Raw genomic sequence first — 17,645 nt, forward strand, 5'->3', positions numbered from 1 at the left:
GATCACTTTCATCTTCTAACCCCCTAGGGCTATCTCAACAGCGGCAACTGACACAGAGCCAAGAGTCTTGAAGAACAGGTATAAGTGCTCATATTCAGATCTTCTCTCAAAGTAAAATGAACTCTTTGTGCGCTGGATTCCGGTGGACAAAGCCATGGACGATAACACTGTTCTGGCACGCAGAGAGTTACATAATAGTTACATAATTCCACAAGAACGATTGATTGATGCAAATTTTTTCAATCCTTCCCATAGTCCTAAAACATTATATTTTTGTGGGTGTGGCAGGTATTGAAAAATCACAACAATTTAACACTTTAGCCTTGATTTAACACTTTTGGGTAAGCTTTTTACATTTTCAAAATCTGCTCAACTGATTTATTTACAGTCACCATTAAAGTCTATGGAAATGTTTGTAGATAAACAATTTGAAAAATGTGTCTAACTAATTGTGATCATATGAAAAGCTTATCAAAATTAATTAAATTAAGGCCTCGGTTAGAAATCCAGAAGAGACCACTCACCAAGCATGGTTGCCAACTGTCCCATTTTTTGCCCGACACAGAGACTCCTCCCCGTCTCGCGGCCGCAGGCTCCCCCCATGACACAAGCTCCACCCATGTATGTTAGCTCCACCTCCCATACAAAAACTCTGCCCCTGCTAAGCAGCAGACCTTGCAAGATGGCTACCTGACCTCCCAGCAACAGCCTCCAGTGCCAGGTAGGCTTGATATACTCAGCCTTGTGTGTTTGTGTGTGTGTGTGTGTGTGTGTGTGTGTGTGTGTAAGCGAGTTTGTCTGTAGTGAGCTTGTGTGTTTCAGTGAGCCTGTATTTAATGAGCTTGTGTGCAGGATCGTCTTTCCGCATGGGCACACTGGGCAGTTGCCGAGGGCTATGGGGGCCCCACCATGACGCCCATGTACCCAGGCCAACAGAGGAGACCTGCTTTCTTGCTGTGGGCCCTCTCAGGCTGGTGAGGAAATTAAAGATCTCCCTCACCTGCCCAAAAGGACCTTTGTTAGGGATAGGGAGGATCTGGGAGGCAAAGCGCCCCTCTTGCGAGCATGTTGTGCAGAGCGTTGCCGCATGTTACCATGTCAATGCTCTGACACAGCATTCTGCTTGTGGGAGGAGTGAAGACAGCCTGCAGCCAGATGAGCTGCAGGCTATAGAACACTTACCATCACCGGACCACCAGGACACAGCACACCTGATACAAAGCCCCCCTCACATACACAGTCCCACACACAGCACCCCTCACTGCAATGTGTGTATTCAGCAGTGCGCATGTGTTTGTGTGTGTGTGCATTCAGCAGTCTGTGTGTATGTATTGCATTTGTTAGAGATACCAATAAATATATGCTTAATTTAAATCGATTTTTTTTTTTCTGTGAGTTGTTGTGTAGGAAGGGCCCCAGTGCACTGCTTTGCTTGGGGGCCCATAAACGCTGTTAAGATGGTACTGCTTCTGTGTGTCAGTGAGCATGTGTGTGTCAGTGAATTTGTATTTAGTGAGCATGTGTGTATCAGTGAGGTTGTCTGAAGTAAGCTTGTGTGTGTCACATCTTGTCAGTTTGTGAACAAATCTATGTTCATGTCCACGCAGCCCTAGTCACACCTCCCCTGGCTGTGACTCACACATTTTAAATGAAAGAGAATTTGCAATGGAGGAAGTATAAACATTAGCCGACTGTTTATAGGAAGTGTTTAGGAAGGCTGTGCAAGTCACATGCAGGTAGTTGTGACTAGGGTGCAAAAATAAAGTGATTTAACTCATAAATGGCAGAGAATTGAGCAATGACACTGCAGTGAAATTATATATACACCAAAACTGCTTCAATAAGCTAAAGGTGTTAAGTTGACTATAGTGTCCTTTTAAGTTTAAAATTACCATCCCAATTCCTTGTAATTGTCGCTTTGAGTAGACCCTGTAATCTGCAATGATATGTAGGCGGAGATTAATTATGTGGGTTGGCCAGTGTGGGCGGATCTTTGTGGCAGTGGGTGTGGTAAATTTTCAAGGTAGTAATTGATAGCTGTGCTGCAAAGTGTTCCTGTACATTTTTCTCAAATGTTTGCAACTATGCGGGCTCTCCCCGGTGCATCCTCCATCCATGTAGTACCTGTGTCTGACACACCTTTAAGTCCATATTTAAATATATATATTTTTTTAAATAATAAAAAAAATTATAAAGAAAATAAACACCTCCCCGCACATCATGCCAAAACATTCAACACTAGCCAGGCATGAAGACATGTAAAACTTGGTGAGGCGCCCAACACAACTGGGAGTGGAATGAAACGGTCTCATGATCACATGTCAGATCCATTATTGTCAACGAGAGATGGACTGTAATTTTTAGTGAGGTACATGGAGGCATGTTGTGTGTTATGGAGGCAAGGCTGAAAGGAGAACATATGTGGGCAACATTTGATTAAAAATACGGCTTTGGATAATATTAGGTCAAATAACAAGTCACTTCAACCATGGATAGTAATATCCTGTTCTAGAATGAAAAGGCTCAAAATTGTTTGAACTTTAACAAGTAAAATGAAACGCAGAGTTTCGTCACATTTAGATCATGTGCAAAACTTGGGATTTAGGCAGACTCAGGTTGATGTATCCATTTTATGAAAAAGGCCACCACCACAAGGTGACCCATCAATGTTTCAACCATTTTAGTCTCTGTCGGTTTTTCCAGACACACTGGTGGTGGCTAAATAAAAGGCACTTTTAATAGCAGACAGAATCTGTGTGCAGGAATGACAAAGACCAGGAAATACAGAGTGAATGCTTTATAGATAGTGGTAAAAGATCCTATAATTAAAGTGACAGAGTAAATGATTGTAACACCTGAACAAGAAAACACCCTTCAAACATGCACAGTTTGTACCCCACGGAATGCATGTTAACAACTCTAGTAAATGAGATTTCATTCCTGCAGGCAACAGTAACCTCACTAAATCACTGCAAGACACGGCTAGTCTCAGCTTGAACGTAGCTGCCATTCAGGAAGACAGCGGCATACACATGTGTTTCAGATTTTTGAGGGTACCCACATTTCTTGTAAAGAAATTAAAATAAATAAAAACTCTATAGAATAGGAGAATACTGAAACGGTTATTGCCCCAAATAAAGCATTAGTCAGACTTTGCAATAAAAACATGAAAAAAAAACCAAACAAAAAAACACTAAATTAAAACCTGACACCATTCATTGCAATATTTAAAAAAAACAAAAAAAAAACTTGCCCTGGCTTCCAGGTGGAGGCGGAATATATCCCATTCTGTGCAAGGCCTCTTCCATCATAAAACCATTTACCATTGAAGAGACATGTTACCATAGAGGGCAGGTGCAATCACGAGAGGCAATCAAACATGTGCAGTGAATTACCGTATTTACTCAAATCTAATGCTCATTGAAATTTTGGAGACTTTATTTTGCCAATAAAGGCGCTCATTAGATTTGAGTAAATACAAGAATTGCCGACACTGCCATCACCGGTGAGTTCTGAGATGCTCTCTGTACCCCCTTTTGCAGTGGTAACGGGTTACCGGATAATACATCCTTTAAAATGAAACGCATTATCATGGAGCCATCAGTATGTCCGACTAGGTGGTCATATTCTTAAAGTTTAATTATTATTGTAGAGCTTCTCATAAAGACTAGCCTGCAACTACACTGTTAATCATGATGTTATGTGAATTTAATGTAACGGAGAGAGTCTGGTAATGTTTCAATAGTTAAAAGTATTCCTCTATCCAGATTTGTTCGAGTTCCTGTGCAAGTGTGTGTATGAGTTTGTGTAGAAAAGGGGGTGTAATAATAAAATGTATACACACGCACACAGACTCAGACGTATGTGTGTTTTTTTTTGTTTTTTTATAAATACATGCATTTGTGTGTAGGCGCTAAGCTTCGCTGGGCCTAGTTCAGCATAGACCCTAAAAACATGAGTGGGTAGTGCTGTGACACATGGAGAGGTAGTATGTCCTACCAGTCTAGGAACTTGAGAAAAACAGGGAGATATTAAAATATATGAAGGCATTTATTTTGCAGTGCCCCGTGCACATGTATCAAGCCTACTGCCAACATGTGTGTCAACATGCTAAGGCAGCGCCAGACAGTGTTTCATGGAGAAGCCTTATGTCCTCCTGCATCCTAGACATCGTAGATTAGTTTTAGAATGGATGACTGTAAATGTGGATACCAAGGGAACGTTTTACATTCACTTGGGTGTAGACCATGTTAACCCCCTTCTATTGTATTCACTCTAAGAAATGCAATATGAGGGTCAAAACATCAATGCAAAAAAAAATAGGCAAAACGGTGTGTAGAATATGGTTGAGAGCTTTTTATGGAAAGGTTTATTAAATGATTACCCATCTCTAAATGTTAATGGTGGCAGATAGAAAAGTGGGGCTGGGAGATAAAGATTTTTTTTTTACCCCCACCTTACAGAGACACTACAGCCTAATGTTCTGGTGAGTATAGTCAGTCCCTGCAGGCTTTTTAATGTAAACATTAATGTTTACATTGCTCTCTAGGGACACCTTCAGTGGCAGTCACTCAGAGGGCCACTAGAGATGCTTCACAGGTCATTGCCAACGTTCAGCTACTCCACGCTGTATATGGAGGCGTTGAACATTCCCCATAGAAATGCATTGATCCAATGCATCTTTATGAGGAGATGCTGATTAGTGCAGCCATTTTGTTGTGCGTATGCATAAGTCTCAAAATGCTTTAGTGTGGGAAAGCATTGGATTGGCTGAGATCGTCAAATCGGGTGACCTCAGCTAAGGAGGCGGATCATGGGCAGAGCCAGCACCAGCAGACCCACGTGGCGCTGGGATAAAAGGTAAGTTTTATAGGGGGGAGGGCCACCTAAATAGTGTTTTTAACAATAGGGTCAGGAATACATGTCATGACCCTTTAGCGTTCCTTTATAGACTGTGATGCTAGAGTAGAAATGTATCCCAGAGCAAAACCGCAATGAAATGGTGTATGAATATTTAACTAGTGTTTACTGCAAATATAAAAAGTAAATTGCCGTACATTCATACATATTGAAAATAACGCTTGCACTTTATTGAAGGGAAATACGAACGTGCACTCCTTAGCAGTATAACTGATTCCAGCTACTGGACAAAGCTCTGCTACAGTAAAGCTCACATAGCTCCCCAGCAATTATATTCATGGCAATTCAGTGTTAGAGTCCATCACAGAGCGAGAGAGAGCGAGTGCGAGAGCGAGAGCGAGAGAGAGTGAGAGAGAGCGAGAGAGAGCGAGCAAGAGCGAGCGAGAGAGAGCGAGAGAGAGCGAGCAAGAGAGAGCGATTTCTCTATCAACCAACATCCAAGTACCTCCAAAGAGTCAGGCCCTGAAGTCCCAGCTCAATGGCAAGAACAAGATCCAAGCAATCAATACATATGCCCTACTGGTCATCAGGTACCGAGCTGGAATAATAACCAGGCCAAGAGAAGAACTGGTCACCATGGGTGCCAAGACCCAGACACTACTCACTATGAATGGAGGATTCCACCCGAAATCCAGCACCCAGAAACTGTACACCTGCCGGAAGAAAGGAGGTTGGGGCCTGATGAGTGTCAAGGCCACAGTCCAGGATGAAACACAGAGCATCCACAAGTATATTGCGAAGATGGCTCCCAAAAATAAACTGCTAAGGGAATGCCTGAGAGGGAGTAAAATCAACGAATCAAATTTAAAACTGCAGTTCCAATCTGTAGAATCTCACAAATGCAGGAGAGTGCAGAGTGAACAAGACATGGCTATCAAGGGACATCAAACAACTTACTCTGCAGCACAGAGAATACATCAAGTGTTTGTAGACTATCTGTAATAATGATTAAAATATTCAACAAAGCACAATCTGTCAAAATGCACACTGTAGCCCAAGGTAGTTTAGCCAATCTAGAAAAATAACCAAAACGAGAATGGTTTTAAACACAGCACTGCATGAACACAATAGTCTCAAACCAAAAAGCATGTTTTAGAACAAAGTCAGTTTAAAAAGGAAAGAGCCTTCTAAACTAATACCACATTTCCACTAATTATTTTTAGTACAACAGATCATATATTAAACAGTAAAAATGTTCTTCAAAACAATAAATTCATTTCTGAAGCAACAATAAAAACATAATAAATAATTCCAAGTGCTAATCCAGCATTCTTTACAAAGATGCAGAGTACAAAGCCAACAAGAGGAAACTTGGAGAGCTAGAGTACAGTAGATCTCTCAGATTAATCGGCCTTTGTTGTATCACACAAGTAATTATATCAAGACGGCAAACTGTAATTCAGCAGGACAGCTGGCTGAGTGCTATCATATCGTGTACAAGTTTCAGGATTTTCAATGTTGCCAATTTTTCCTGCATTAGGCATCACATAATGAGTGAAAAAAAAAAAAAAAATTGTAAAAATAAACAAATTTTGAATACTGCTAATGAAAGCTATAAAGACTCTAGAGGTTTATTCACAAAACCTGCACAATAGTGTTAGAAAAGAAATCTGCAACCAAGAAGGGGTTACTTAAAAAAAATTCTATATTGTCCTTCGCTAAACAATATCCAAGCCTTAATGGGAAACCATGTCCTCTAACCTCTCCCTCTCCTCAATAACAAGGGAGCCCTGGTGTAAGATTTGTTTGTGGCCTATATACTGGGGGTAGCCAAAAGGATGACCCTTACCTGCTGTACACGTTCTATGATACACAGCCAGTTATGGATCTACCATACTTGCAGAGTTATTTTTGTGTCCAGTGTGTGGGTGTGAATGTAGGCATGTTTTTGTATAAAGTATGTGTTTGTGAATGTTGGTGTATTTGTATAAAATAATCATGTTTGAATGCGCTTGTGTGTGTTTTTGTGTAGCATTGGTGTTTGATTGCATGGCTGATTTAATTTATGTGGTTTGTGTTTGTCTGAAGGCATGTATTGACAAAGCAATACATACACAAACAAAATATACTCTAAGAGATATACACAAAGACAGACTGACACACGCACAGACACCGACACACATACATAGGTACACCAAGTCCAGCTCTCCTTCCTGCTGAGTACACTGTAAATGTCTCCCCTGGGCCTGGTAACTGATTCCTGCCTCCCTCTTTTGCACAGCAGAATTACTGTCTGTGCCAGCACTGCCAGGAAGTGCCCCACGGCGGCTGCACCAATATTTAGCTGTGACATGTGACAGCAAAGCACCCTTGTTGGCTGGGGCCCATGCTGCACCGCTGGTAGTTCCGCATTTGCACACTGCCCATTTCTGGTGTTAATTTGAATGGCTAGAAGTGAGAACCTGGGTCTTAGCCAAACCTCAAATTAAGGCTGGGCGGCTAGGGACAGTTATCACCAGATATAGCCAGACTTCCTGGTCTGAGATTTAATAATGAAGGATGGGGTCGCTGCCTGCCTTCAGTGTCCATTTAAACAGTGGAAATATTAATATCCAAACTTGGAGATTTAGCAAAAGTCCCATTCATGCAGTTTTCACACTTCATAACAGTAAAGTAGTAAACCAGTTGCAAAAAAAAAAATGGAATTCAAAGCATTTTCATATGCCTTCCTCTACATGAACTTACAAAATAAAATACCAGATTTAATTGCACTTTGTTTGTTACAACACACTATTTAGAATTACATCATAATATGCTTCTAATTGGCACCTAGGATTACTGGGTCCACTGGTTTATCAAACAGCTAGAGGTCATCTGTAGGATTAGATCAATTCCTATTATTATTATTTATATAGCACCAAAGTCCTTTGCGCTGTACAAAGGGTGGACTAACAGACATGTAATTGTAACCAGACAAGTGGACGCACAGGAACAAAGGGGTTGAGGGCCCTGCTCAATGAGCTTACATGCTAGAGGGAGTGGGGTATAGTGGCACAAAGGGTATAAGTAGGGGTAATGAAATAGGTTGCTAGAAAACTATTAACGGAGGAATCAGTAGCTTATTTTTGACAGTTGCAGAAGAGGAGTCATGGGGGGGGGGGGGGGGGGAAACCTGCTAACAGTTTAATTGATATGCTTTCCTGAAGAAGTGAGTTTTCAAAGATTTTTTTTGAAGGAGTGGAGACTGGGTGAAAGTCTAACGGAGAAGTAAACGGAGAAGTTACACAGAAAAGGTGCAGCCCTGGAGAAGTCTTAAAGCCGAAGATCAGAGGTGGGAGTACGGACAGAAGACGTAGGTCCTCAGCAGAGCGCAGGGGCCTACACAGGACATACTTGTGTATTAGGGAGGATAGGTAGGGTGGAGCATTATTCCTATATAATGTTCCACAACACTAAACTGACAGATTAGAGCTACTCCACGAAGGCCAGGAAACAAGTTCTGTAAGCTCACCTGGATCTCAAAAAATCTTCATTATAAGAACACAATTGTTCAAAACAATATCGATTTATACATCGGATTACAGCTTATGCAAGTAACCATATGATGACAGTATCATTTCAAATCAATGCACTTTGATGACAATTTACACCATCTAACAGTGGAACACCTAGCTTTTGATCCATGTACCATGCATTACAACGTCAAACTTAAAGGGACACTATAGTCACCTGAACAACTTTAGCTTAATGAAGGAGTTTTGGTGTATAGAACATACCCCTGCAGCCTCACTGCTCAATCCTCTGCCATTTAGGAGTTAAACCCCTTTGTTTATGAACCCTAGTCACACCTCCCTGCATGTGACTTGCAATCCCCCATGGAATCCCCTAATCACATTACAAAAGACAATCCTCTATCATCCCAGATCTCTTCTTTTGGAGAACATCAAATCCTGATGCAACTATGTCGATAGTGGATACTACTACCACCAGCAGGCTTGAACAGATAGCGGTCCTGCCCTTGCGAAGAGCTGCCAAGATTTGGGCGATATATACAGTGAGAAATATCCTGCTGGTAACAATATCTGCAATTATTTTTGTTGTAACTCAGAGCCAAAAAGCTGAAGCAATATCAACTAAGTCTTAGGGAGGACTTTAACCGCACAACACAAATCTTTGAAATCGCTGACCACAAAGACATTCACAAAAGGAAACAAGATGTTTTCTAAGACATCACATGTCGACAGCTTATATTTAAGGGAAAATCTGGCTGAAATTCAAACCCTATAGCATTTGACATTCACAATGCTATGGGCATGGTTTGCAAAATTGAAAAGCAAGCCAATCAATCAATCTAAAGTGCTTGAATATGACATTATAATGTAAGCTTTAAAACTATACATTGTTCAAACTATGTGGAAACACATTTCAAAGTAATAATTGGTATTATGTCCCAGATAGGCTCCATTAGATATTTCCTACACATTCAGATATCTGTTGGAGATGCAATCAGAATATGGGTACCTATGTCCATGTCTGGTGGAGCTGTTCGATGATTAAAACGAGTTTGGAATTAAATGGTTGTATGGTTGAGATTCATGATAATTACCAATCTACCTAAATTTCCAGTAGTAGCTTTATCACATTTAAGTTGGCCCAAATTGAAAAAACAAAACAAAAAAAAAACCAAGATCAGTATCCAACTATACACGGTTTTATCGCAGTTGAAATACGAATAGCCTGCTATTGGGAAGAAATAGTGGCCCTTACTTGGGTTCATGTTTAAAATCAACTTAGCTTGCAATTGTCTATGGAGAAAACTTATATTAGACTAAATGCCAACTCCCCCAAAAAAGCTAATGTTGGAAAATTGGAACACACACACACACACACACTTACACTTTTTTTTTTTTTTTTTTTGATGGTCATCATGGCCTTGTGCTAAAGACCAAAATGAAATACTTCTCCATCTAAGAAGGAATTATTAATAAATAATTGGTATTGCGTGATCTGTCGCAAAATTATTATTTTTTTTTGTCTTTTGTATTCTTAATTGTTCATTTAAGGAGAGTACAAACTATTTTTTATTAATTTAGCACTGCTTGGATGTATAGCTCAGATTTATTTGTATTTTTTAAATTAATATGTCTCAGGCATTATCGTATATTATCCGAGCATTGTGGTTTTTATGTATGTTTATTCCTCTTTTTGTTGTTATTGTTGAAAATTCTTTGAAAAAAAAATGAAGGAAAAAAACAAAAAACAATAAGAAATGTAAGCTTTGCAGATCAGGACTCACCCAAACGCTCACTTTAATAACACGTTTTAGAGTAAATTGGTGCTGTATAGATAAAATTATGAGATTATTTATAATACTTTTTGAAAGTGGAGTAGCGCTAGTCAGAACAATTGGGCCATTAAACAATCCAGCTCTCAGTAGCTAGATTTGTTGCGATAGACTGGAATTGTGAGTTGATTTAACTGCCTTGGCTGTGCCCTGTGACAGACCAAAATTCTATATATTATACACATACATACACATAAAATAAAAATGGGATTTTTAAAAAAAAAAAAAAACACTAAATTGACCTTTGCCACAAATCTAAAACGTATTCTTTAACCCCTTAAGGACACATGACATGTCTGACACGTCATGATTCCATTTTATTCCAGAAGTTTGGTCATTAAGGGGTTAAATAAATATTTACTTTCTTTTAACATTTGTTGCATAGGTTAGATATACTAAGACCTTTTATTCAACAACTACAAAATGACACTAATTTATAATGGGAACATCTACCTATGCACCATACCCAATACCCATGAGATAATTCATGCTGTCTTTGAATATGGTACAAGTATAGTACTACTGTAAAATTAGTACTGCACCCCAACTCACTGTTTAGTCACTACATTTTTAAGGGGAAGGGCAGCAAAGTAAAGAGAAGAGGCCACCCACAAGTGTAGAATATGCAAAAACTCTAGTATAACAGAGATCACATTAAAATGATTTTCTCTTTGGAACATCCATGTTAGTATATTAAAACCATGTATAAAGCCTTATTGTTCGGCACACTCAGAGACCCACGAAGCAAATAGTATTTACAACATAAAAAGGAAAGCTGTTTGACCTTCAACTTTAATATAATCAAATCACTCGAGATACAGATGTATGTTGGATTTAATAACCGTCCGATGGCAAATCAAAATTATTAAATATTATGCTATGAAGCCCTAAACACAAAAATCTATTCTTCAAGATTGTCAAAAAGACAACATAATTTTTTTTTTTTTTTAAAGTACTCTAATTTTGCTACTTAATGATCATGCAATCTGATAGCAGCACACAATTACAATAGCCAACATTAGCTCATGTTAAAATACTCACACCCAAAACTTAACTTCCCGGGGGAAACATACCAGTGTTTTCAATAGGAGTTGCTCAACCAGATCACGTTAATATAGAGACTTGTATATGACGTTTAATTGTCAAGAACCCTACAGCATAATTTTCACCGTCTTTTAACACTTTCTGTACCAGACAAGTGAGGAAGATCATACCATGGCAAGAAAATAACATTTTCATCTGGTAGCAAACAACCATTATAGTGTTACTTTTTCTGGGATAACTTTGAGACTACAAGTAGTGCACTGGGGGCTTATTCACTAAATCGCAGAATGTTGTCAACAGATCAGTGACATTTATGCTACAATAACTTGAGATGTCGATTTATTTCAAAGCTACTATGGGCTTAAATGTAGGTAATTTAGTCAACATACAACTTGAATATTAGATATTTTCTTCTGTCTTGTCTGCATTACATTCTATTGAAGTGTAGGCTACCCAAGTTACACTTTCCAGCACATTTTATTGCACTTAGTAACCAATCCATATTTAATTTTAAAATTTTATAAAAATAAAAATCAAATTTTAGCTATGTGAGGAACATTTATACAGTTCATGATAACTGGGGAACAAAATTAATTTAGGATTATGGAATGTAGTAAACTACAGTGTTGTTCAGATTGGTTAAACACTACTAAAATACAGCCATAACATGCATATGGGCATCCATTTTTTTTAATTTTTTTTTTTAAACACCATTTCTCAATTAAATGTCCCCTACCTCGTTTTAAGGATGAATACAAATATATATATATATATATATATATATATATATATATATATATATATATATTATTTAAGAATGTCCTGACAGTATATACATTACCCAATGTACACAGATGTTAGGTAAAAATTAAATATTGAAATAAAACTACATAAACTGAATCTTAATTACTTGCAAGGAAGACAACAAAAAGCATCTGAATACAGTGGCTTGCCAGTGTCCATAGGTATCGTTGTGTGTGTGTATTGATATGTTACAAGGATACTAATAAAACCTGCATGGGGTTTGTCCATTTTATTGCCCATTGTAACTCATTAAAGATAAGCTCTATCTTTCAGTGATTGCTGAACTGAACATGTGGCAAAAATAAATTATATATATATATATATATATATATATATATATATATATATATATATATAACCCATCTTTTAATAAGAAAGTCAATATGAGTAAGGATTATCCTCCAGTAACATGACATAAGGGCATTTATAATCTCCCTTCTCCCAACAAAATGAATAGCAGGAATATGTCCTTAGTGCAACTCTTTGCATACACATTTCTCACCATTTTAATAGCGATTACATAAAGGAAACAGTGTGCCCCAGGCCTTCAGTTCAATTATTTAGCAATTAAATTGGAGGGCTTTTCCCCTGTATTTTAAAAAGGATCGAGCTATTATTTGTTAGGACATTTATGTGCTATGTATGGAGACTGGCTTGACATTAACTTTTCAGAACCAAAAAATAAATAAAAATAAAAGAAACCTGTGAAATTATTTAAAATATGTGAAGAAAGAAATGTGGTACTGAAGAGGACAAGGCCCACTTTCTATTTAAAAGATCCAGAATTTCCCACAGGGTGAATTCTACCAGGTACTTCAAAGGACAGGATTGTGTTTGATTTTTGTCTTGTACTGTATATTCTGGAGGTTTATTTATGGCCTGTCTGCTGTTTACACGATTTGTAACACATTTACATATCTAAAAACAATCAGTTTGACCTTCTGCCTTTGAGCATTACTCCAGTCTGAAGATGCAGGAACAGGTTCCCAGGGTCAAGAAGTCGAAAGTTACACGCTTTATAAACTTATAGAGGTGGAAATTGCACTCTATAGCTCTCCCTGGACTGTAACTCCCATAATCCAAAACAAACTAAATACTTAGATTTCTCAGGATTCCTTTTACCTTTCAGCCATTGGGTGAATACAATATACAGACACTATAACATAATATTAATGAGAAGGTGTTTATGGTCCTGCTGAGACTGTGCAGCTATTAAATAAATCCCTATTTTGATGCAGTTGATGATCCTATGTAATGGCTTTGTGTGAGGTTTTATTTCAATTAAAAACGGGCATCCATGGATCTCGCTTGTTTCTCCAGTGTTTGATCATTTACAATGAATGTGTGTTAAAGCAAAAACAAACTGACCAGGGTGCAAAATTATAAAAAAAAAAAAAAGGGAGGAGAGGGAATTAATGAAACCAAAAACACAAACCTAAGCTTAATAACCACAGCAAAATATTTTCACTTGACATACTGTACTTTGCAATAGTTTAAACATTTGGCTGCATTCAAAACATGCAACTATAAAAAGAAACGAGCCCTGCGTGATAAACTGCATCTCCTGGAAAACGGTCATTAACAAGAGAGATGGGGGTGCAGGATTTGGGGCAAATGAACCAGCCCAAATCTTTAGAGTGAAATAATTCTGCAGCCCTTGCTATAGACCAGTAAGGTACTGCTTTATCCTGTCTCACACAGGAGGTTCTAATATGAGTTCTAATATGGAGGATACAGTTTAGTCTCAGCAAAGTACAAGGCAAACCACAGCAGCAAAGCACTGAAATAATGAATATTAAGAACAATAACTGCCACTGTAACCATTTTTTGGAAAGTTCTCTCCCCCCCCCCCCCCCCCCCCCCGAACATATTTCCATATCTCATAGCCAGATTACAGGATCCCCTTCAATGGCATCATTTCATGGCAGGGACAGGGAGCTTATTATCCAAATCTGCAGGTTAAGGCATGCTCTAACTCTCACCACTCTCAGCCAGCCACACCACCAGGCTGAGAGTGATGGGAGTTTGGAAAGTAAGCTCTGCAGATCGCACAGCATGGTGGGTCCCTCTGGCTCTGAACACATGGCATCCATCCATGCCAGCTTTGCCAATGGCAGCCCTGTGCCCACCTACCCAGCCCAGCCCCAGCTCACCGGTTAGTACGGCTCCAGGCTGCCCAAGCCCCCCAGCTCGGTGCTCCGGATCCGGGTTAAGCAGCCCCTGCCTCCCGGCTGCCCACGAGCTCCTGCGCGGCTCCCCCGATACAGTGCGAGAGCTGCCAGAGCAGCAGGAGATCTAAGGGGGCTCGCTAGACGTCTCCTTGGAGACAGGCTCCGCCCACCTCCAGCTTCTCCGCCATCCCCTGTGGGTAGAGAAAGATGGAGGTGAGGTTTAAAAAAAAAAAAAAAAAAATTACAAATCACATGGTGTTCAAACGTCACGTGCGCATTCCGACCTATCAGCGTTCGGTATGGCAGTGGGCGGGGTTCGGGCTGATGATTTCAAAGTAGCTCATATTCAGGTGATAAATGTGATTCCAGTGATTCCAGTATGGCTCCAGTATGCCTCCCTCTGGCTCCAGTATGGCTCCCTCTGGCTCCAATATGCCCCCCTCTGGCTCCAGTATGCCCCCCTCTGGCTCCAGTATGCCCCCCTCTGGCTCCAGTATGCCCCCCTCAGGCTCCAGTATAGCACACTCTGGCTCCAGTATGGCTCCCTCTGGCTCCAGTATGGCCCTCTCTGGCTCCAGTATAGCAGCAGTATGGCTCCCTCTGGCTCCAGTATAGCAGCAGTATGGCTCCCTCTGGCTCCAGTATGGCTCCCTCTGGCTCCAGTATAGCTCCCTGAGCCTCCCTCTGGCTAATGTAATGAGCCCAGGGAGGGCTCAGCTGCCAGTTAGCCTAGTCAGAACCTTCTGTACTGCCAGTACTGTGTAGGGTTATATCACACTATAGTCCCCAGTGCTATGCTATGCTGTCCTGTCAGGGCAAGGACATACAAGTCTGTATGTTCATTGAAGCTAATTTGGAGCATAAATCGAAGATTAAAAAAAAATATGTACAAATTGGACTTGAAGCAATTTGGTGTCTGCTTCAAATAATGCTAAATTGAATTATATGAAGTATAGGAATTATAATGAAACACTAAACATACGCGAGTTGCCCCAAGTTTGTCAAATTCAGGGAGTTACCGATCGGTTTTAGCAGCGAACTGCAATCCTATATCAATGTAAGTCACCCATCGGAAAGCGTTGCCCAAATTAAAGCATTACTCCAACTACCATGAGCACTTCTGCTTTTAGAGGTAGTCATGGAGCAAGGACTCTTCTTTTTGAACGCTGCACATACAGAAAAAGTAAATGTGTGATTACATAAATATTTATAGATATATAAAACATTCATGATCCAGCGGACTCCCACATTCACTAAACAGCAATTTCAAGTCTCACACAATGTAATAATTTTATTTAAAAAACCTAATCTAGGTAAAAAATAATGGGGGTTTAGTTAGAGTATATGATTACACATTGCATAAGCCTGCCACAACGTCAATGTACCCCATTCTTGGCACGTCTAGCAGCCTAATGCTTGCTCTTATGATATTAATTGCTTTTTAGTGAATGAGTGATTGCTCTGCATCTTGTAATCATGTATGTTGTATGAACTGGCCGCAGCAGCACCCTTATAAGTATGCATGTTCAAGTGAGTGCAACCCTCTTGGTTTTATATATAGTGGTATATCCTAGTTAGGTGGATCAGCAAGGACATCGGAATGACATTTGGACTAGAGCAGTGTGGACTGATGATAGCAAAAAGAGGGAACATGATCAGGGCAGAAGGAGTTCAGGTACCAGAAGGCCAAATAGGAGATGTAGAGAACAGCTACAAGTACCTGGGGGTAACACATACAAATGGTTACCAAGAGAAAGAGGCAAGAACGATAGAAACATCCAAGTACTTCCAAAAAGTCAGACAGGTCCTGAGATCCCCTCCTTAAATCTTACAGACTCAAGGATTATGTTTTAATAAATGTATAAACAATTGTTTGTTGATCCTGAGGAAAGCCCTGGACGTGGGCTGAAACGTCGATTTTAGGGAATAAATCCCACTAAAGATTTCTACTTTTTACTACAAGACCGTGAGTGCTATCCCACTTTTTTTTTGTAATATATATATATATATATATATATATATATATAAAGAGAAATAAGAGATGCACTCACAGGTCTTGATACGAAAAAATAGATCAATACTTTATTTTCCAGACAAGGTTTACATCATCCGATCGACGTTTCGACCCCTTAGGGTCTTCCTCAGGATCCTGAGGAAGACCCTAAGGGGTCGAAACGTCGATCGGATGATGTAAACCTTGTCTGGAAAATAAAGTATTGATCTATTTTTTCGTATCAAGACCTGTGAGTGCATCTCTTATTTCTCTTTATATATACTTCTCAACGTGGGATAGCACCCAGGCATTCTAACCAATATAGTTGGAAAGGGTGAGTGCCAAGATAAGACTTTATTTATATATATATATATATATATATATATATATATCAACCCTTGAGAACAAATGAACCAACAATAAATAAGCTACAAATCATATCACTACATAAATATGAAAATTAAATGGAGAAAGTAACAAACAATAAAACGAATATAAATTCATTATAGAAAAATAAAAAATGAAGGAATAGAAAAAAAATGTAAAAGATGAAACTATAAGAACAAAAATGATTGCAAAAATTAATAAAGAATGATAACATTAACAAAAAATATAACATATAAGAAACGAAAAATGAAATAATAGTAAAAATATTTTAAAAACTATTCAAGATGATTTGCTTACAATTGGAAATGTATATAACAAATACCTATCCTGCAAAATACACATGGCTCATTATTAGACTGAAAAGATATACACATCATATATCTGGAACAAATATATACAATAAAATACCTTCCCAAATAATAATGACTTTATTAGTAAACCTCCTCCAGAGCACCAGGTTTGCCCTTTTAGTGATGCTCTACCCAGATGTGGTTCTCCTCACATGTCGCCACAAATAAGTTTGCATAGCTGGGGGCAAACCCGGTGCCCATAGGTATACCACATGTCTGCAAACAAAATTTATCTTGAAATAAAAAATAATTGATGGATAAGATAAAGTAGATACAGTCCAGAATGAAGTCTTCTTGATTACTATCCAGATGTTCATCTCTACTGAGAACTTCTCGATTGCAGATTAATAATTTTTCCATGATTAATAATTGTATGCAATTTACTGTAGTCTACTGCCACAAAAAAAAAAAACAGGTTCAGAAATACAAGATTACAGATGAGATATTGTTGTTTGCCTCGATGTTCTAATGGTTCCAAATAAATCCTTGTGGTGAAAGAGTTCTTAGTAGAATAATAGTACAGGTGACTGTTAGGTATTCTCAACAGGTTAGCAGATTAAATATAGAGCGACAATAAACACAAAAACCTCTGATAGTGTAATATTGTTTGTAAAGAGTTGTGTATTCAAAAACAAATGGAAATACATTCACAAGTGTGGAGCTTCTATCTTGCTCACGTACAACAGCATGTG

The 17,645-nt window shown here is 38.9% G+C and overlaps 1 protein-coding gene across 1 annotated transcript in view; it reads right to left on the reverse strand.

The window, feature by feature from the left end:
* TNFRSF19 (TNF receptor superfamily member 19) overlaps positions 1-14,403 on the reverse strand; it is a 70,055-nt gene extending 55,652 nt beyond the window's left edge. The window contains exon 1 of the mRNA XM_063429736.1: positions 14,206-14,403. The gene's annotated coding sequence lies outside the window, so the exon portion shown is untranslated. The remainder of the gene's footprint in view (positions 1-14,205) is intronic.
* Positions 14,404-17,645: the final 3,242 nt, after the last annotated feature.

This window comes from Pelobates fuscus, chromosome 1 (genome assembly GCF_036172605.1).
Source record: "Pelobates fuscus isolate aPelFus1 chromosome 1, aPelFus1.pri, whole genome shotgun sequence".
In the NCBI taxonomy this organism is placed as follows: Eukaryota; Metazoa; Chordata; class Amphibia; order Anura; family Pelobatidae; genus Pelobates; species Pelobates fuscus.